The sequence below is a fragment of the Dama dama genome, chromosome 25 (genome assembly GCF_033118175.1).
Source record: "Dama dama isolate Ldn47 chromosome 25, ASM3311817v1, whole genome shotgun sequence".
NCBI lineage: Eukaryota > Metazoa > Chordata > Mammalia > Artiodactyla > Cervidae > Dama > Dama dama.
This window is the reverse complement of record NC_083705.1, coordinates 26,291,032-26,313,877: the sequence shown is the minus strand read 5'-3', so window position 1 is coordinate 26,313,877 and position 22,846 is coordinate 26,291,032. Positions and strand designations below refer to the sequence as shown.

Genomic DNA, 22,846 nt, shown 5'->3' with positions numbered 1-22,846 from the left:
TACTGTATTAACCATATAAGATTTTTACCTTTTGTTCAAAATTTGTTGTTGTGCATGCGTTTGAACTCTGTCATGTCTGACTCTTTACAACCCTTTGGACTGTAGTCTTCTAGGCTCCTCTGTCCGTGAGATTATCCCATCTCGAATGCTGGAATGGGTTGCCATTTCCTCTTCCAGGGGATCTTCCCTATCCAGGGATCAGACCTGCATTTCTTGCAGCTCCTGCATTGGCAGGTGGATTCTTTTACGACTGAGCTACCTGGGAAGTCCTTGAAATTTGTTGGTCTTTGATAAAGAAATAATTCTATGATTGTAATTTAAATTCCTCTTTAACTCAAGTGCTTATCATTAGCAAGCCAGTACCATAAATGATAGTATATATATGCAGTGGATGCAGCTGTAAAAAATAATAAGGGTATGCTTTGTGTATTAATATTTTGTATAAAAAAATTCCAATATATATTACTTAATAAAATGGAAAATTGCAGAAAGTTTGTAGAGTTAGCTTGTGGAAAAGCAAAAGGGGTAAAATTATATGTGTGTATATATGTATAAGATACGTGTGTGTGTGTGTGTGTGTGTGTATGTGTGAACATACTTGTGTGTTAGTCGCTCAGTCATGTCCAACTCTTTGTGACCCCATGGGCTCTAGCCCACCAGGCTATGTCCATGGAATTCTTCAGGCAAGAATACTCAAGTGGGTTGCCATTTCCTTCTCCAGGGGATCTTCCCAACCCAGGGATTGAACCTGGGTCTCCTGCATTTCAGGCAGATTCTTTACTGTCTGAGCCATTGGGGAAGATGCATAACTTATGTGTATATATATATATATGAATATATCTGTTGACTTTTATGTTGGCTTTTGTGTGCATGAAAATAATTTCTGGAAGGATGAACTAATAAAAGGAAATTGCCAGCTATGTGTGTGTGTGCAGAGATGAGCACTCAGCAAATAGCACTTATGTATAGTATATAACCTTTCTTTCTTATATTTGATCATTTTTTCTGTGTACCCCATCCCAGTTCTGGGTATTCAAAGGAAACACCTTTGAGACCTCAGTGTTGGTAGTAAATTCAATGTAGCCCTACCAAAAGCAATTTATAAATAGAAGGATGTGTTAACCTAAGTAAGAAATAATTCTCCAAATTAAGTAGTGTCCATCTGCAGAGATTGTTACAAGTGTTTGTACTTTGGATGTCAGCATTTTATTCTTATATTTTTACCATTTTTTTCTGATTATGAAAGTAATAAAAAATAAAAGTATTTAATATAAGCATCAAAAGTTTACCATAGTCCTTCCTCAACCTGTTGAAATAACTGCATTCAGTTTTAAATTGGTTAAACATCCAGTTTTTTCCTTGGTCTTTTGACTTCGTTTGATTTTTTTTCTCCCTAGGAGTTTTTTTAGAAAGAAAAATATGCAGCATTTTTCTTAAAAGTTTCTGAGTTATTTATCATTTATAGAAAGGCCTTTCCAAATTCAAGAATATATAATAATTGTAAGGGATCAACCCAATAAGATATAATAATTGTAAGTACATATGCACTAACATAGGACCATTTAATACATAAAACAAAGATTAAATAATATAAAGAGAGAAAATGACAAATATAAAGGGAGGAAGGGAAAAGTTGTTTCTTTCAAAAGGTAAACAAAACTGATAAACCTTGAGCGAGATTCATAGTAATGGTAGGAGATTTTAATACCCCGTTTACATCAATAGGTTATCCAGAAAGAAAATCAAAATGGAAATATTGGCTTTAAATGACACATTAGCTCAGATAGACTTACTAAATATATAGAGAACATTTCATCCAAAAACTGAATATACATGTTTTTTTTTCAGATGCACATACTGAGAAATGTTCTGAGAAACGAACATTTCTCAGTATCACAAGCTAGTCCACAAAACAGAACTCAGTAAATTTAAGACTGAAATCACATCAAGTATCTTTTCCAACCACAACACTATGTCCCTGGAAGTCAACTGAAAAAAACACAAACATGTGGAGACTAAAAAATATGCTACTAAACAACTGACGGATCACTGAAGAAATCAAAGAAAAAATAAAGTATCTAGAGATGAAGGAAAGCAAAAACACAATGATCTAAAACCTATGGGACACAGCAAAAGCAGTTCTAAGAGGGAAGTTTATACAGTACAAGCTTATCTCAGGAAATAAGAAAAATCTTAAATAACCTAACTTTACACCTAAAGCCACTAGAGAAAGAACAGCAAACAAAAACCAAAGTTAGTAAAAGGAAATAAAACATAAAGATCCAAGCAGAAATAAATGAAATAAAACAATAGAAAAGATCAATGAAACTAAAAGCTGGCTCTTTGACAAGATACACAAAACTGATAAACCTTTAGTCAGATTCATAAGAAAAAGAGAGAGGGTCCAAATCAATAAAACTGAAATAAAAGAGAGGAAGTTTCAAATAGTACCACAGAAATACAAAGATTCATAAGAGATTACTATGAATAATTATGCATCATAAAATAGACAATTTATAAGTGGATAAATTTTTTGAAATATATACTATTCCAACAGTGAACCAGAAAGAAAATATGAACTGACCAAGTATCAGTAATGAAACTGAATCAGTAATTTTAAAAATCTACAACCAAACAAAAGTCCAGGACTCAGAGCATGTGAAAGTTTGCATAATCCTTTTAAGAGTGGAGTCTGTGCTTCCTGCAGCTTTCCAGCTCTCTTGTACACAAGCCCCACTGGCCTTCAAAGCCAGATGTTTGGGGGCTCATCTTCCTGGTGCAAGGTCCCCAGGCAAGGGAGTCCCAATATGGGCTCAGACCCTTTGCCTCTTGAGGAGAACCTCTACATTTGTGATTATTCTCCCATTTGTATGTTACCTACCAAAGTGTGGGGGAGGGTAATCCCATATCTCTACCCCTCCTTCCTGTTTCTTTGTGGTTCCTTCCTTATGTCTTTAGTTGTTGACAGTCTTTTCTGCTAGTTTTCAGGTTGTTCTTGTAAGTAATTGCTCTGCAAATAGTTTCAATTTTGATATGTTTGTTTAGAGGAAGTGAGCTCAGGGTCTTCCTTCTCCATCTTGCCCACCTCACCTTTGACCTTCTACCAACTTTTCTGAAATGCTTCTTTGATCCTGAAGTCACTAGACTCTGCAGGGCTCCAGGCAAGTTTGAACTTAAGTGTGCCAGAACTTCCCCTTGCCTATCACTCCCCTTCAACAGCAAAATAAGTTCAGTTTAAAAAACTCTATTTGGTTTGTAGTATGATTTTTTTAAACTATAATCAGCCAACAGAATAATTTATAATAACAATAATAACTAATACATCTAACACTAAGTGCCAAGTACTATTCTTAGTGCTTTATATACAGGCACTAAATTATCCTGTTACTGTATTTTATCTTATTTTCCCAATTTTATAGGTAGGGACAGTGGGCACAGGGAATTTAAGTAATACTAAATTATCTAACCTGGCAAATTACAGAGCCACATGGTCTGGCTCCCATGACTGTGCTCTTAACCAATTGCCTTGTTGTTGCTCAGTCGCTAAGTCAGTTCCGACTCTTTGTGACACCGTGAACTACAGCACACCAGGCTTCCCTGTCCTTCACTGTCTCCCAGAGTTTGCTCAAACTCATTTCCATGAGTTAGTGATGACATCCAACCATCTCATCCTCTGTCGCCCCGCTTCCCTTGAAAGTGTGAAAGTGTTAGTTGCTCAGTTGTGACCCCATGGACTGTAGCCCTCCAGGCTCCTCTGTCCATGGGATTCTCCAGGCAAGAATACTGGAGTGGGTTGCCATTCTCTTCTCCAGGGGATCTTCCCCACCCAGGGGTCAAACCTAGGTCTCTTTCATTGCAAATACATTCTCTACCATCAGCGCTATGAGGGAAGCCAAGGATGGGATACGAACCCAAAAGTGAAAGTTGCTCAGTTGTGTCCAACTCTTTGCAATCTCATGGACTGTAGCCTGCCAGGCTCCTCTGTCTATGGGATTCTCAGACAAGAGTACTGGAGTGTGTAGCAATTCCCTTCTCCAGGGCATCTTCCTGACCCCAGGATTGAACCAGGGTTTCCTGCACTGCAGGCATTCTTTACAGTCTGAGCCACCATGGAAGCCCCCTGCAGTTCTCTTGCCCTCAGTCTTTCCCAACATCAGGGTCTTTTCCAGTGAGTTGGCTCTTCACACCAGGTGGCCAAAGTATTGGAGCTTCAGCTTCAGCATCAGTACTTCCAATGAATATTCAGGCCTGATTTCCTTTAGGATTAACTGGTTTGATCTTGCAGTCCAAGGAACTCTCAAGAGTCTTCTCCACCTAAGGAAACAGAAGACCTATATATAGAAAACTATAAAACACTGATGAAAGATATCAAAGAGGACACAAATAGATGGAGAAATATACCATGATCATGGATCAGAAGAATCAATATAGTGAAAATGAGTATACCACTCAAAGCAATCTATAGATTCAGTGCAATCCCTGTCAAGCTACCAAAGGTATTTATCACAGAACTAGAACAAATAATTTCACAATTTGTATGGAAATACAGAAAACCTTGAATAGCCAAAGCAATCTTGAGAAAGAAGACTGAAACTGGAGGAATCAACCTGGCTGACTTCCAGCTATACTACAAAGCTACAGTCATCAAGACAGTATGGTACTGGCACAAAGACAGAAATATAAATCAGTGGAACAAAATAGAAAGCCCAGAGATAAATCCATGCACCTATGGACACCTTATCATTGACAAAGGAGGGCAAGAATATACAATGGAGAAAAGATAATCTCTTTAACAAGTGGTGCTGGCGAAACTGGTCAACCACTTGTAAAAGTATGAAACTAGAACACTTTCTAATACCATACACAAAAAGAAACTCAAAATGGATTAACGATCTAAACGTTAAACCAGAAACTATACTACTCCTAGAGGAAAACATAGGCAAAACACTCTCTGACATAAATCACAGCAGGATCCTCTATAACCCACTTCCCAGAGTAATGGAAATAAAAGCAAAAATAAACAAATGGGACCTGACTGCACTTAAAAGCTTTTGCACAAAGAAGGAAACTATAAGCAAGGTGAAAAGACAGCCTTCAGACTGGACAAAAATAATAACAAATGAAGCAACGGACAAAGAATTAATCTCAAAAATATACAAGCAACTCCTGAAGCTCAATTCCAGAAAAATAAATGACCCAATCAAAAAATGGGCCAAAGAACTAAACAGACATCTCTCCAAAGAAGACATACAGATGGCTAACAAACACATGAAAAGATGCCCAACGTCACTCATTATCAGAGAAATGCAAATCAAAACCACAATGAGGTACCATCTCACACCGGTCAGAATGGCTGCTATCCAAAAGTCTGCAAACAATAAATGCTGGAGAGGGTGTGGAGAAAAGGGAACCCTCCTACACTGTTGGTGGGAATGCAAACTAGTACAGCCGCTATGGAAAACAGTGTGGAGATTCCTTAAAAAACCGGAAATAGAACTGCCATATGACCTAGCAATCCCACTGCTGGGCATACACACTGTGGAAACCAGAATTGAAAGAGACACATGTACCCAATGTTCATTGCAGCACTGTTTACGATAGCCAGGTCATGGAAGCAACCTAGATGTCCATCAGCAGACGAATGGTAAGAAAGCTGTGGTTCATATACACAATGGTATATTACTCAGCCATTAAGAAGAATACATTTGAATCAGTTCTAATGAGGTGGATGAAACCAGAGCCTGTTATACAGAGTGAAGTAAGTCAGAAAGTAAAACACCAATACAGTATACTAACACATATATATGGAATTTAGAAAGATGGCAGTGATAACCCTATATGCGAGACAGCAGAAGAGACACAGATGTATAGGACAGTCTTTTGGACTCTGTGGGAGAAGGCGAGGATGGGATGATTTGAGAGAATAATATTGAAACATGTATATTATCATATGTGAAACACATTGCCAGTCCAGGTTTGATGCATGAGACAGGCTGCTCAGGGCTGGTACACTAGGATGACCCAGAAGGATGGGATGGGGAGGAAGGTAGGAGAAGGGTTCAGCAAGGGGAACACATGTACACCCATGGCTGATTCATGTCAATGTATGGCACAAACCACTACACTATTGTAAAGTAATTAGCCTTCAATTAAAATAAATAAATTAAAAAAATCTTACTCAAAATCTAATGAAAAAAAAGTCTTCTCCAGCACCACAATACTTTGCAGTGTAAAAAAAAAAAAATCTTTTATTCAGCGTATGTTTTTCAGCTTAACTGGTGTCAAGGTCATATTATTTATTTGTAGAGACCTGCAAAGTAAAACATTGCCATAACTTTTTGAGATGAGGGTAGACCTCAGTAATTTCTGAGCCAACCATGGTTTGCACTAGGTGCACACTTCCTGCAAACCTCAGTGCTGTAAAAACCACATTTTTCTCTCTGATGTTTCATGTTGTTTAAACCATGATGAGACCCTTATCTTTGTCAGGTAGGATTATAACCTGCCACAGAGCCCACAGCCTAAAAAAGAATCGACCCAACTATTCCCAGAATACTATCTCATCCCAGTTGGGTTTCCTCTGAGGTATTAAGGTCAGGAAAAGTAAAAGGAGTAAAATGGAGTGTCTGGTGGTGCTGTGTTTGCCTAGGGTCAGCTTAAGTGACATTTATGTAAGGGTGTATACTGTCACTATGGTGAAGGGAAAGTCTTTCGAGCCATTTATCAGTGATTTTATAGTCCTCATTTCATGGAGGATGGAATAAAAGAACAAAGAAAGTGTACTTTCAAGGTAATTTATTAAACATGAAGTGAAAAAGACAAGATAAACTTGTTTATTTTCATATGCTTCCCTTTAAAATTGCATTCTTATTATTGACCCATGGATTCATTTCTCTTTCATATCACAAATTTAAATGTGTATCTGAATAAGACCTAGCCAGTTCAAATATATTTTTAAACTCTTGATATGTTCTGGAGCTAAGTTTAAGAATTCATTCCCTTGGATTTCCCCCCCCCCCCCCCCCCGCTTTATGATTTGGAGAGTTTGGAAATTATGTTTGGATGGCTTTCAACTGAGGAGATATGTGTGCTTGTTTATCCACTTTAAGTAAAACAAACAAACAAAAAAACAGGTAAATATTCATATCATTTCTTACAGAATAACTCAGTTGTCAAATTATTTTTGTGTCCCACGGTTAGTGCTTACTCAGATTAAACTTTTTGAAAAGGAAATTGAGTTTAAAATGTGGATGTTCTTTAATATGATAGGGTACCTTGAACTATTTCAAAGGCATGGACAGGTTTTGTTTTTGTATGAAGTGAAGAATGAGGCATTGGAGTTATAAACTTCAGATTCTTGTTGGAAAAATGAATTTTCCTAAGGGTAAGGGTAATGGAAATGTTTAATAATTTACACTGAGAAGTTAATGTTACCAAAACTGTCTCCCAAGGCAGCCCTCTTCAAGCCATTATACCTGGTCTAATCACCTCATTTCTCAATGTCAGAAAAGTTGATCTTAACCCTAACACCTGATTAAGAGTTCTTCCTGTAACCTTTGTGTTTTTTCCTTGAATATATTGTAGTGGAGAAGTATCATTCCTCATTCTGCTTTGTGATTTAGATGTTTCTCATTCTTTTGCTAGAAGCAATGAGGCAGTGCAAAATATCATCTTTGAGACTGTAAGGACATCAAAGTCTGACTAGAGTGGATTAGATGGGTGATTTGAGAGAGGAGTGGTGGCAGAAGAACATTCACAATCAGATCTGCTTTTTCAGGCTTTGTGGGTTGCATGTCAAAGTTGCTTTTGACATAACATGCAAGTGAAACTATCCATCCCTATCATCTCTATGTGGAAGCCAGTTCAGTTCAGTTCAGCTGCTCCGTTGTGTCCGACTCTTTGCAACTCCATGGACTGCAGCACACCAGACTTTCCATGGACAGAGGAGCCTGGTGGGCCACAGTCCACAGAATCACAAAAGTCAGATACAACTTAGCGACTAAACCTCCACCACGACAAAAGTACAATCATCAGATTTGGTGTTTGAAAGCCACAGAGTATGTGAGACGCCTGGAGAAAGGGATGTAATGGATGGCTGTTTCTGGAAATGAAACAAGAAGGTAAGGGAACCCTGATACTATTCATTCATATTCAAAGAGAGGAAAGTAAAAGATGACATGCAATTTTATGTCCTCCTTCAGCTCTGTGGAAGCCAAGGTATATTTTTTAAGTCTATTCATACTAATCTACAAAATTAAGCATTTTGGATTTATATCAGAATTTTGTATTCTTTGTAATATATATAGAAAGGATATTAATCTGGCAATTTTATTTTTTTTTCCATTTATTTTTATTAGTTGGAGGCTAATTACTTTACAATACTGTAGTGGTTTTTGCCATACATTGACATGAATCAGCCATGGATTTACATGTGTTCCCCTTTCTGATCCCCCCTCCCACCTCCCACTCTATCCCATCCCTCTGGGTCTTCCCAGTGCACCAGTCCTGAGCACTTGTCTCATGCATCCATCCTGGGCTGGTAATCTGTTTCATCCTTGATAGTATACTTGTTTCAATGCTGTTCTCTCAGAACATCCCACCCGCGCCTTCTCCCACAGAGTCTAAAAGTCAAACACATGAAACGACGCTCAACATCACTCATTATCAGAGAAATGCAAATCAAAACCTCAATGAGGTACCATTACACGCCAGTCAGAATGGCTGTTATTCAAAAGTCTACAAGCAAGAAATGCTGGAGAAGGTGTGGAGAAAAGGGAACCCTCTTACACTGTTGGTGGGAATGCAAACTAGTACAGCCACTATGGAGAACAGTGTGGAGATTTCTTAAAAAACTGGAAATAGAACTGCCATATGACCCAGCAATCCCACTCCTAGGCATAAACACCGAGGAAACCAGATCTGAAAGAGACACGTGCACCCCAGTGTTCATCGCAGCACTGTTTACAATAACCAGGTCATGGAAGCAACCTAGATGCCCATCAGCAGATGAATGGATAAGGAAGCTCTGGTACATATACACCATGGAATATTACTCAGCCATTAAAAAGAATTCATTTGAATCAGTTCTGATGAGATGGATAAAACTGGAGCCCATTATACAGAGTGAAGTAAGCCAGAAAGATAAATACCAGTACAGTATACTAACATATATATATGGAATTTTAAAAGATGGTAACGATAACCCTATATGCAAAACAGAAAAAGAGACACAGATATAATCTGGCAATTTTAAAGATCAAGTTTATCCCTGTTGTATTACATCCTCTAATATATACTATTTGAGTCAATATATTTAAGTAGTTCTTTATTAAAAATAATATAAGTAGGTCACTAAAGGACATAGTAATTTTTTATAAACCCACTCTTCCTTGTTACAAAGAGTTTCTTTTATTTAGAAAGATTAAAAGAAAAAAAAAATCACTTCTAGGGAAAAAGTTGTCCATGTAATTTAGGATCTCATCAAGTACTAAAAAGTTATTTGAGGAATAAAACATGGATATTTACCCTCTATCAGAGCTAACTGTGCTCTTGACAAGCAGTATTGAGTGTACCCAAACTTACATTTAGTTTTATAGAGTAGTTTACCTATTTTGGTTGTACATTTGTTGACATTAAAGGGTGGTAGGAAGTGGTATATGCACAGGCTTTGAAGTCATGCAGACCAGAATTTAAATTCCATGTTCTGTACTGAGATCCAAGTTCATGTTTAAATGGCATTTAGTTAATTCACACTATTTTCAACGATTACCTCTGTATAGTTTGACGACATTTTATGAGGACACTTTTTTAACCTAATGCATAAAGTCTTTGAATGAATAATGATGGAATAAGTTTATATTCCTTGGTTTTTAAGAGCTTTAAGAAACGGCTTGATGATGATTGTAGTATGATCTCCCAAATTTCCTTTCAGTTCTAGCTTATTTTAAAATTATATTGTTAGAATTTGGAGATATGAGTAACATGCAACCTAAACATTCTTATGGCAACCAGCTTTCTATTTGCCTGGCATGGGATGTTGACTGTCTGCCATAAGCAGAAGATACTGTATTTATATATAAGGAGTCTGTAATTCACTTGGAGGAAAAGCTACAGATGAAATATATAGAAAAACATGCTCATTCTTAACTTCTGTCATGAGCCCCAGACCTTTTAAATGTGTCCATTCACTTCCTTTCAGGGGACCACATCTTCTTGGTTACCAGAAGTTGAAGAACTGTCATAACAGGGCTACAAAATCTGTAAATTTTATATACATGTGCTTGCACATACATGCATGTATATATGCATACATATGTGTATGTAATTATGGTAAAACACAAAAAGCATGAAGTTTTCTATCTTAGCCAGTTTTAAGTGCACAACTTAGTAGTATTAAGTACATTCACATTGTTTTACATCCACTCTCTAAACCTCTTCATCTTGAAAAACTGAAACTCTATACCCATTAAACAACAACTTTCCTTCCCCTTCCTTCCCCATTTGTTCCCATCAATGACCATTCTGTTTTCTATTTCTGTGAACACAGAAGAAAGGAGGTCCCTCATATAAGTAGGATCATACAATGTTTGTCTTTTTGTGACTGGTTTATTTCACTTAGCATAATGTCATCAAGGTCCTTCCATGTTGTAGCATTTGTCACAATTTCCTTCCTTTTTAAGGCTGAATAATGTTTAATCATATCTATATACCACAGATGTTGTTTATCTGTTAATCTGTCAATGGACTCGGGTTGTTTCCATCTTTTGTCTGTTGTAAGTGGTACTGCTGTGAACATGGGTATACACATGTCTCTTCAAGACCCTGCTTTCAGTTCTTTTGCTTATATGCCCAGAAGTAAAATTCTGGATCATATGATAATTCAATTTTTAACTTTTTTGAGGAGCACCATAGCAGCTGTACAGTTTTACATTCCCTCCAGCAGTGCATAAGGGTTCCATTGTGTCCACATCCTTGCTGACACTTGTTATTTTCTTTTTTTTTTTTAATAGTAGATATCTTAATAGGTGTGAGGTACAGTAGTATAGCTTAAGCCAAACTTTAACACAGAGAATGTTATTGTGGAATATACAGTCTTGTTTCGAGATTATGGCAAAAGTCTAAATTTGAATATTGTGCCAGTTGACTCTTTTATACTCCATTATACTCCACAGTTTTGGGCAGCTTATTTTTGTGTGTGTGTGGTATGTGTGTGGGTGCTAAGTCGCTTCAGTTGTGTCCAACTCTGTGCAGCCCTATGGACTGTAGCCCACCAGGCTCCTCTGTCCATGGGATTCTCCAGGCAAGAATACTGGTGTGGGTTGCCATGCCCTCCTCCAGGGGATCTTCTCCACCCAAGGTCGAATCCACATCCCTTATGTCTCCTGCATTGGCAGGTGGGTTCTTTACCACCAGCACCACCTGGAAAGCCCAGTGTGTGATGTAGCATAGAGCATTTTCTCTCTTATACTTGTCTATGTTATAGTCAATCTCTGTTCTTAACCATTTGACCCCTGAGACCACCAGTATGTTTCAGATCAGTAATAGCCAAAGAGCCAAAGTTGTTACTATCATACTGAGAACTGTACATACAATGTATCTTGGTGTCCCTTCGGGAATGTGAGGCCCTTAGATTGATGTGAGTCATAGTGAAAAAATACTGGCTCCACTGAGCCAGACTGTGAGCATTTTGAACCTTCTTCGCTTTCTCCCATATATTGTAAAGTGTTTGACCTATGTATTTGTGTGTGTGTTTATATAAATACATGTTTATTATTATATTTTCTATTTAGTTTTTTTGTAAATAAGGTGAATTTTGATTCTTGCTTTTAAGGAAAATACATGGAGTAGAATCTTTAAGTTTTGTATACAAAGAGTGATAGAGTTGTGACACAATAAAACTGTTTTATAAGATAATTCTCTTCCTTCTGGAGAAGACATGAGATTGAGGACTCAAAGACGGAGACATAAAACTGCAGTGAAAGGAGAGAGGAAAATCAGCATGAGGGGAAAGCAGAGCCACGTATAAGGCTCTCATATAAGCTCTCGTTACCTGCACATTTTCTAAGAGTGAACCACAAATTAACTCTGAGCTTTATAGCAGCAAAATCAAAAAGGGAAAACCTTCCAGTCAGAACTTCACAGTGGCTATGAGATCAATCATCTAAACAAGTATCTTGGAGGAGTATGACTAATTTTTAGTTTATAAAAATGAAAATAGCCTCCTTTTGCTTTTATTTCTTAAAAAAAATACATGTTTCTTATTTTTAAAAAGCCAACCAATCAAAAAAGTACAAAATTTGTCATGTAATTACCCCGCTAGAGATAATTTGTGAACATTCTGCTGAGCTTCTTGGTAGTCTGTCCAGAAAAGGAAACAGTTGGTTCATACTGGCTGATTTACTTTCCCAATAGTATAAGAGCTTGTAAATTTTTCTGCACCATCAATAATAACACTGGGTCAGTGTTGTTAATTTCTCCTAGTCCTGTAAAGGAAAAAATGATATTTGTTTTCTATTTTCCTCAATACTCATATCTGATATGAGTCTCCCACGGTTTTCCTATGTAGGTATTATACAGTATAATGAACAGGTGTCTTTTACAACATAACTTGATAGATTTGATACATTTTTTTCCTGAAGTATTTCTTATAATTGCATTAAAATATGGGTAATGGTATTTCACCAGATTTTTAATTCAGTAAAAACAGTTTTGAGTATTAGAAGGAGGGACAAGATAGGTGAAGTGGATTAAGAGGTAGAAACTACTAGATATAAAATAGGTTACAAAAATGTAATGTGCAGCATAGTGAATATAGCCAATTTTTTTATATGGAGTAAAATCCTTAAAAATAACATCACTATGTTGTACACCTGAAACTAATATTTTGAGTCAACCATAATTCAATTAAAAAGCAGGGGGAAAGTTTCTCTGTGGGCCAAAATGACATGGTCTGGTATTCTTTTTCTTTGGGGTTTTTTTTTTTTTGAGTTGGAAGGTCTGGGTGTCATTTATTGATAGTAGTTTACATAAATGTCTTCTTCCCATGGTCATTTCCTTCAAGGCACAGGCACAGAGCCCTCTAGAAGGACAGTCTCTGAACCAGGGAGACAGGAACACTGGATGCACACATCTTTGGCAGGCCCATGCAGCCCTGGGCAGATGTAGTCCTTCAAGCTGGAAATCCACCAGGTATTTGAGACACAAAGGTGGGACGTAGAGAGGAAGGTCACAGAACTCTAGTCTCGGTCCATTCCAGGACTCTGGGGAGGGCAGCAAATCAGGCCCACCCGCCTTCACGGGGGCCGATTCTACAATCTGTGCTGTTTGTACACACGTGCTTCCACTGGTCCCGCAGTTAAAGAGCATCAGCTTTATGGTAAGAGATGGATCACTTCTTCTCTGACCTTCCCCAGCACCTCTCTTCAGCTGGGTCTGTGTAGGAACCACTGGAGAAATCTGAGGCTTGTGTTCACCATTCATCTGCGTGTGCCATCTTGCTCAAATCCTGAATGAAGGGTTGGTTGGAGGCTACAAGTTGACTTGCTGACTCCCAGCCTGTCACACACAAAGCCCTGCCTTTCTTCTGCCAATTGCCAGCGCCTGGGCTGGAGTACCAGCTGGCCCCAAAGACAGAAGCCAAGCTGGTCTGTGTAGGCACTTGGCAATTTTGGGTAGAGAGGTGGATTGAAAAAAGAGGGAATGGAAATGAGAAGAATCAAAGAGCTTAATCCAATTGAGTAGGAGATTTGAAGTGATTTTACTTTTATTTTCTTCACTTTAAGCCAATCATGAAGTTTCACAGTGATTTTGGGGCCGCAGAAGGAAGGTGGTGCTGAACATCTTCTGGGCTGTGGTCAGATGGCCCAGGAGGTGTGAGCGTCACTGGGGCAGCGGGAGGAGCCCTGACTGCCCGGCGGGCATGTAGGTGATGTTCTGCGAGCGCTGCAGCTTCTATGCGTTGCCCTCCGCGGTCTCCCCCTTGCGCAGCTGGATCAAGCCGTCGCCAGCGGCGGCGGTGGCGAGCGAGTTGGCAATCAGCTCCGCTGCCTTGGAGTCGCCCTCCGCGGAGATGATGGCTTCCTTTTTTTGCTGCTTAGCCTTTTCCTCCACAAACCTGGCCCTCTCTGCTTCCTGCTGAGCCACCTGTTTGGCTTCCACCGCTCTGTGAACTCCCCGAAGGTCAGATTCATCAAGGGTCGGTCATCCAGGATGAGCCCAAAGGTCTCTGCTCGCTCTGTGAGGTCATCGCTCACCTGCCTGGAGGCCAGCTCTCTCTGGGTGATCAGTTCTCCAGCCGAGCCACCACGGGCTGGAGGATCCCTGTAATGGTTGTCTGGCAGCACACTCTCATCGTAGTCCTCTCCAATGCTGGGGAAGATGTGAGGAAGCTGGCCAGCCACCGGCCGTAAGAGGATGCGCAGGGTGATGATGACATTCTGTAAATCTTTGCTGCCAGTGTTTACTGGCACATCACATGGTAGAGAGCGGCAGTCAGAGATAATTGACTTCTGTACCCAAGGGATGAGGAAGTGAGTCCCTTCTCCTATGACAATGTCCTGCACTCCCCCGAACCCATCAAAGATGACGGCTCAGTGCCCAGCATCCATATTACACAAGGCAGAGTTCACCACGCTCCTGCAACAGCTAAGGCCAGGCCAAATTTGCCAATGGACTCAAACACTTTGGCAGCCATGTCTCCTTTGGCTGGACCCACTCACACCTGCTTCCACTCTGACCTCCACATCGCAAGTTTCTTTGTTGATTTGGCTTTATCCAGGAATATATTTGTAGAGACCACTACTTTCCACTAAAATCCACTTTCTCCTTCCTGAACACACAGCTAGACTGCATTTACCAGCATCTTTTAAAATTAGGTGTAACTAGATTTTTTATGACTAGGGTTTTTTCCTAGTGCACTGTGAGTGGAAGTAATGTGAGTCACTTCCTGACCTGGCCAATAAAACTCTGCATATATGTTTCTCAGGGCCCTCTCTTCTTTTTAGCTGAGTGAAGTGGCAGTGCTCAAGAAACCTTGAAAGTCGTATGTTGACAGTGGCTGAATAGCCATCAGCATGGATCCTTAAATGACCGACTTACTTGAATGTCTACCCAGGATGGTTATGTAAGAAAGAAATATAGTATGATTAGAGAGGTTTTTCTATTAATATAGACATGAAACAAGAAGGGCCTGGGTGGGGGGTGTAATAATGATATAAAAAGAATAAATTAGAGGAACATTAATGGGTATTTATGTATTTTGTTGAAAGTTTGCATTGTGGATGGCGAGCAGTAGTAAAATCAATTGCAATTGTCTTAAAATAATTTTTAAAAATTAAAAAAATTTGTAAAAAAACATAATATTGACTAATTTAACAAGAAAAATATAATGTTAAGTATATTCGTATTAATATTATAAAAACAATTGAAGTTTTTAAATTAGGAAGTGAGTAAAGCAATAGTACAGTCCAAAGATTTGAGAGATTTTAAGGGAAGAGCAGTTGAGGCTCAGGACAGGTGGCTGTCATCGGAGGGAAGAGGAACGCTCATGCTCAGTTGTGTCTGACTCTGACCCCGTGGACTGCAGCCACCAGGCTGCTCTGTCCCAGGCAAAATACTGGAGTGGCTGGCCATTTGCTCTTCCAGGGGATCTTCCTGATGCAGGAATCGAACATGAGTCACCTGTGTCTCCTGCATTGGCAGGCGGATTCTTTACCACTGAGCCACCTGGGAAGCCCAGATGTCCTAACGACTGATGAATCAACAGACCAGACCAAAGATTTCCAAGTCCTGATGAGTTAGTCCTAGACAGGAGATTTGCAAGGCTGCAGTGGGCTTGGCAACTTGAGCACTTGACATCATCCTTAAGCCTTAGACAAGTTTCAGTAGACCATGGAATTGGTGTACAGGAGTAGAATCTCTCTTTCCACCAAGAATAGATTCTGTCCAGACAAGTGAGAGCAGTTACGATTACAGTGTATGTGGAGCAGAGGCATATAACATTCCCCTGCTTGTAACAAATTGGATTCAAATCTGGTTATCAGGAGCAGTTTCTAGAACTAAAGTACAGGGTAAAGGCCAAGGGACAAAGCCTTTGCTACTTGACTGGTGCCAAAACAAAAATGACCTCCTATTGGTACTTCACTAGCAGTCCAGTTGGTTAAGACTCCATACTTCCACTGCAAGGGGCACGGATTTGATTCCTGGTTGAGGAACTAAGATCCCATGTATTGTGCCATGAAGCCAAGAAAAACCCCAAAACAAATAAATTATATTTTAAAAAGTTGCTTCATATTGATCACTTAGCTTGGGGTGTCTTATTTCCCCACTTCAACACAGTATTCCCACACATGAGAACTTACAGAGCTTACCATGAAGACAGGACAACTTCAGGGGCTAGATACTAAGGATGTATTACAGAAAGATACAGAGTTATATGTAACAGAAGTGTAAGGACATCAGTTCATGATTGGGGCTCATTAAGTGGTTAGTTAGACAGGGAGGCCTGGCATGCTGCAGTCCATGGGGTTGCAGAGAGTCGGACATGAATGAGGGACTGAACTGAAGTGGTTAGAGTAATAGATGTAATCCTGGTAATTTTCATCATAGAGATGAAGTTAAAATAATGAGATCTAATATCATTGGTGTAACTTGAATGAGCCACTGCAGAGTAGCAATATATCTCATCATTTTTTTGAGTATTCCAGTGTGTGTACCGAAAGATTCAGATTCCACAGGACAAGGCAGATGTTCATCAACTCTAAAAAGGGGGAAGGTATATGCAATATAGTTTTGTGTCAGAATTCTATTCCTGCATTTGTCTTGGAAACCACAGTGAGGTCTTAATGCTTTTAAATTTTTGTTTTAAAGCAAGTTCCCAACCTACTTGAATTCCAAAAGTTCCACATAAGCAGCTTGCTTAAGTTGAACACATTTTTCAATAGTAATTGTATTATAAATGGCAGTTCAGTTTCCAGAATAAGTCTCAAATCTCTTTTAACCCTCAATTCATCTGAATTGCTACATGTTAGGAAAAAGACATACTGGTTAGCAATGGAATTAAGAGTGTTGCAATAACTCTGAAGGACATGAGATATTAGTTGCTCAGATGTGTCCAACTTTTTGCAATCCCATGGACTATAGCCCGTCAGGCTACTCTGTTCATGGAATTATCCAGTATTCTTGCCATTTTCTTCTCCAGGGAACCTTCCTGACCCAGGAATAAAACCCCAATTCCAGGCAGATTCTTTACCATCTGAGCCACCAGGGAACTCTACAGTTTTCTAAAAGGAGAGATGAAGGAAGAGAAAAGAATATGTGTGTGTGTGGGTGTGTGTGTATATATACATATATATATATACACGAACATTTTTTCAAGTAGATTTAACTCAGCTGAAATTTTTTTCAAGTGGGTTTATTTTTTTTTTTTTATTTTTTTTTCAACTACAAAAGTGTTTTATTTATTTTTTTTTTCTGAATAATTTATGTGATATTTTTAATTCAAGTTTTAAAAACCCGCATGTTCCCAAAACAGAGGAAACACTGAAAGGTGGAATAAAAGAAGAGCCCAAATTATGCTTTAGTCCTTCTGAAGGTCAAGGAAGCAGGTGGATTTTGGATTGTTATGAGCCCTTTGCCAACCAATAGGTGGTGCTATTGTCATACAGTAGTTAAGTTGCTCTCGGCCCAAAGGGAAAAGATGTGGGAAGTAAAAGTGTCAACTAAGTACTATGCACATAAATGTTGCTCAATAAATATGATTCTGCTCTTCTGAATGAATCAGATAATACTGATGAATAAAACCACATGCAAAATGTTATTGATACGTTGCTAAATTATATTGTCTCTGGACTCTGGAAGCTTATAAAAAAGTAGCAAGGCTTAGGAAAAAATGTTAAGCTTTATCATTTATTACTACTAAAAAAGAAATTTTAAGTCCAGTTATTTAATTCTTTTGCAAGTAATATCCTGATGTATATTACCAGTATACTCTTGACTAGAGACAGTCCCCACGTTCTTGTGCACAGTAATTTGGAGACACCCATCTTATAGCACTCCACAGCTGAAGTAGGCCTGTATCTCCTTAGGGCTTCCCTGGTAGCTCACTCAGGACAGAATCTGCCTGCAATGCAGGAGACCTGGGTTTAATCCCTGGGTTGGGAAGATCCCCTGGAGAAGGAAATGACAACCCACTCCAGTATTCTTGCCTGGAAAATCCCATGGACAGGGGAGTCTGGCGGGCTACAATCCATGAGGTTGCAAGAGTCGGACATGATTTAGTGACTACACCACCATCACTCCTTAGGGTATGAAATTTAAGGAACAATACTGCATTGTCTTACACGGATCACTCAGGAGTTTGTGACAGATCACAGGATTCACTATGTGAAAGATCGGGTAGGAAGAGAAGCAATATGATGGTCTTTCTGTTGTTCACAAGATCATGATTTTGTCTGGAGAACAAATATATGCTCATGGGTGGATTTTGAAGTTTCAGAAGTGCAGTATGTGGTCTGCATCAGTGAATTGCACAGCACTTCTTGGCACTCTAACAGTGTCAGGAGGTTGTCTCCAGGGAGGGGGAGGAGAGAAAAAGTAAATTGTACTTTGGATCCCTGTCTGCCTCAACCAGAGAAGCTCTGCTTTGAGTAGTTTCATAAATTCACCTACTAAAGAAGGTAGTTTTAAACACAGGAGTTTGAAAAGTATTGACACCTCAGTCTCTTACCAACTGAGCCCAGTTTTTGTACTCAGAAATCTAGTTCACAAGTACTAGTATAGTTCCTGTTAAATAGATGGATATATCATGTTTCATTAGATGAATATATGTGGTCTCTTTCTACATCAGAATATATTTCTATTCATTTATAAGTAGTGCCTGATATTAACCAAACTAGATTAATGAAGGATATTAGTAATTTCATGGGCTAATAACTAAATATATATATATTAAAATTAAGACTAATGAATCACAAAATATACTCTATTTTCACTAAATTATCCATATTTAAAATTATCATCTGTTTTGTGAATTAGTCATGGTAGCTAACAGTGCAGCCCTTGATGCTTTTATGATCTTTGAGGGATAGCCAAGAACTATTTGATTTCTGTGAAACTGTTTGGGTCTAGAAATTAATCAAATGATCAGCCATGTCATCTACCTTTCAAATCTGAAAATAAAATTTGAGGTAGTCCCAAGCTTTGCAAGTGGTATAGCATAGTTTAATAATTCTCTAAATTTTAATAATATTTGCCACTTTCAAAAATTAATTCCTTCAGTTTCTCTCTTTACCTCTCTATTGACAGCCCCAAGTATTCAAGTGGAAATCAAATGCTTTGATTATATTTGTTTTACAACACTATGAGTGTTTGCTAATTTTGAGAGGAGAAAATACTATTCCTTTTTATATTAAGGATGTACCAGATTGGAATTTGTTTGATTTAGCTAGCAACTTTCACTTCAAAATGAAAAAAAAAATTTTCAGTCAATCATAAATTTCCTCATTATAAGAATAGTCTTTTTAAAACCTGAAATTTCCATATAATATATCTTAAAGCCTGTTTAATTTGGCTAAAAAAATTTTATACCCTCCTTTATTTTCCTTCCCTTTTTATGTGTATTTAAGACATTTAACTCATCTGTCATGATTCAGAGATAGTTATAGCAAAAACATCAAATGTTAGTTTTTTGTGTTATTTCTTCAAATGCTCAAATTCTCAATATAAATATACTTTATACATTGAATATAATTTAGCTTTACAAAGAACTGTAGAATATATTAGATGAATAAAGTACTTTCAAAATACTGATTTCCTAAACATCAGTCAAAACCAGAAGGCTGCTTCTCTTTCGGCTCTTCAAAGTGAACACATTATTATGTATGTTCATAAATAGCATGAATCCATCATTTGAATTTTTCTTTTTAATGATTAATTCTTTTGGGGGTGAGGGACAAGTGTAATTACAACTGCATTTTTCTGAGCATAAAAAATTCCTTGCAGTTTGGAAAATAGGTGATTTTATACAGAATATTCAGGTGTCTTTATTTTTTTTAAAACACAACTATTTTCAATGTTTGATTTCCACAGTAATGGAAAGGACATAAATGAAGTACATTTCTAAGATGTATGTGTCTGATTTGGGACTAGAATCAGAAAACCTACTTAACTTTTGACTTTGAATCTTTTTAGATTATTGTAATAGACTCTTCAATATATAGGGACTTCCCTCCGTAGCTCAGTCGGTAAAGAATCTGTCTGCAATGCAAGAGACCAGGGTTCGATTCCTAGGTCAGGAAGATCCCCTGGAGAAGGAAATGGCAACCCACTCGAGTGTTCTTGCCTGGAGAATCCCATGGACAGAGGAGTCTGGCAGGCTATAATCCATGGGGTCACAAGAGTTGGACTTGACTTAGGGACTAAACCACCTTATTGGTTGAATATCATTTTGAGAATTTTCAAGTTTTACTTGCTTATAATATTACTGTTGTTGGTTGTTCAGTCACTTAGTCATGTACGATCTTTGTGACCCTATGGACTGCAGCATGCCAGGTTCCTCTGTGCTTCACTATCTCCTGGAGTCTGTGTAAATTCATGTGCACTGATGCTATTTAACCATCTCATCCTCTGCTGCCCCCTTCTTCTTTTGCCTTCAGTCTTTCCCAGCATTACGATCTTCTCCAGCGTTTCAGCTCTTCACATCAGGTGGCCAAAGTACTGGAGTTTCAGCTGCAGCATCAGTCCTTCTAGTGAATATTCAGGATTGATTTCCTTTAGGGTTGACTGGTTTGATCTCCTTGCTGTCCAGGGGACTCTCAGGAGTCTTCTCCAGCACCACAATTCAAAACTATGAGTTCTTCAGCACTCAGCCTTCTTTATGGTCCAACTCTCACACCTGTACATGACTACTGGAAAAACTGTAGCTTTGACTATATGGACCTTTGTCGGCAAAGTGATATATCTGCTTTTTAATATGCTATCTAGGTTTGTCATAGCTTTCTTTCCAAGGAGCAAGCATCTTTAAGTTTCATGGCTGCAGTCACCATCTGCAGTGGTTTTAAAGCCCAAGAAAATAAAATCTGTCACTACTTCCACTTTTTCCCCTTCTATTTGCCGTGAAGTGATAGGACCCAATACCATGATCATCCTCTTTTTAATGTTGAGTTTCAAGCCAGCTTTTTCTCTCTACTCTTTCACCCTAATCAAGACGCTCTTTAATTCCTCTTCACAGAAATTTCTGCCATTAGAATGATGTCATCTGCATATCTGAGGTTGTTGATATTTCTCCCAGCAACCCCAGCTTGTGATTCACCCAGCCCGGTATTTCTCATGATGTACTCTGCATATAATATTACTATGGAACTCTAAAAAAAGACAGTAAATAAGAGTTTATTGTCCATGTGGAAAAGCACAGACACAAATTGGCAGTAGGTTCATCTTTTTTGTCTTAAATTTTGATGTTCTTCCTGTCTACTTTCAGTCCTAAATTTTACAAATGTTATTTACAGCCTTTGAAAAATTTATGAAGTCAGATTTAAACAAAAGAATATTGTTGTGCTATAAACTTGCCACAAAACGTTTATGGTAATAAAGGAAGTAGATCCCTTGCGATTTTTCCACTGTTTTTCTGGGTATAGTTTAAGACCTTTCAGCTTTTGGGTTCTGAAAAGTTAAACCATATTGTATAAGGCATTTTAGAATAACCAAGCATTTTTATATAATTTTGGATTTTCTAAGATTGAAGAAGCTGAGATTCCTTATGGGAAACCTGTAAGAATGGGGAAGCTAATAAGATTTTAGGTAATCCATTGAACTAGTTGGCACTCTTAAAAATTCTGAAATCTTATCTGGAAGGCCTCTTTAATTACTTTTAAAAAAGTATTACCTGCTGAGACCTGCTGAGATAGTCTTTGATGCTCACATAAATATATGTAGAATATGTCAAATTATACAATCATCTCATTTTCAAGCAGGAATGCCTCATTTGATCACTATGGGAAAATAATAGCTTATGATAGTTATGAATAAAATGTTAGTTTTTAATTGGATATCTATAATGATACTGTGTGCAGACTTTGTAAATGCTAATTTTAAAGTGTTAAATGGAAAATGCTTATTGTTAGAAGTCCGAAAAAAGCTTAGGGGCAAATACTGGCTCTACTACTTTAATTAGTTGTGTTTATTTGGGTAAGCTAATCACCTTATGTCTCATTTTCCTCATCTGTAAAAGATTCTTTTAAAGATAACGGATAATATATCAAGGGCACATAAACATTACCTGGTACATAGCAGGTTCATAGTAAAAAAAAAAAAATGTTACTTCTGTGTAACTTCAGTCAAATTAGGCTGTAAGTCAAATGGGAATATGACTTTTGGTGTAAAGGATTCTTATTTAGTACTCTTAATTGATGTTTTTTAAAAAATGTACAAGAGTTCAGAATAGCAAGGTTTAAAGTACCAAATCTAACATATATAGTATGGGTCTTGGCTTTCAGTAGCCCACACTTTCATATATTATGCATTGACACTTCTAAGCCTCCTTTCGTATGCAAAATTCAATCTTCTATACATCACCACACAGACTGATTTAGAATTATTACCTGGTTTGCACTGATCTCTGCCACTGGGGTAAAGGACCAGACATCAGTCAGGCAGCAGAGATCTTACTTGGCCATCCTGCCTGCTTCATTACCATTCCTCCAAGTTAGGGGCTCCTGTCAGGCATCAAAGGCCTGAATCTTGCTTGTTTTCAAGGGGATAGCTATCCCAGAGAGATGTCACTTTACTCAGCCCAATCTCTCTTTCCACCCCAAAGTCGCCTCTGAATTCCATTCATTCTCCTCACAGTGCT

The 22,846-nt window shown here is 38.2% G+C and overlaps 1 protein-coding gene and 1 pseudogene across 3 annotated transcripts in view; one reads left to right on the top strand and one right to left on the bottom strand.

Moving 5' to 3' along the window:
* The window catches only part of NDUFAF2 (NADH:ubiquinone oxidoreductase complex assembly factor 2), a 160,276-nt gene that overhangs the window by 59,749 nt on the left and 77,681 nt on the right, over positions 1 to 22,846 (top strand). The gene's annotated exons all lie outside the window — the stretch shown is intronic.
* On the bottom strand, positions 13,879 to 14,737 carry LOC133046810 (prohibitin 1-like; annotated as a pseudogene).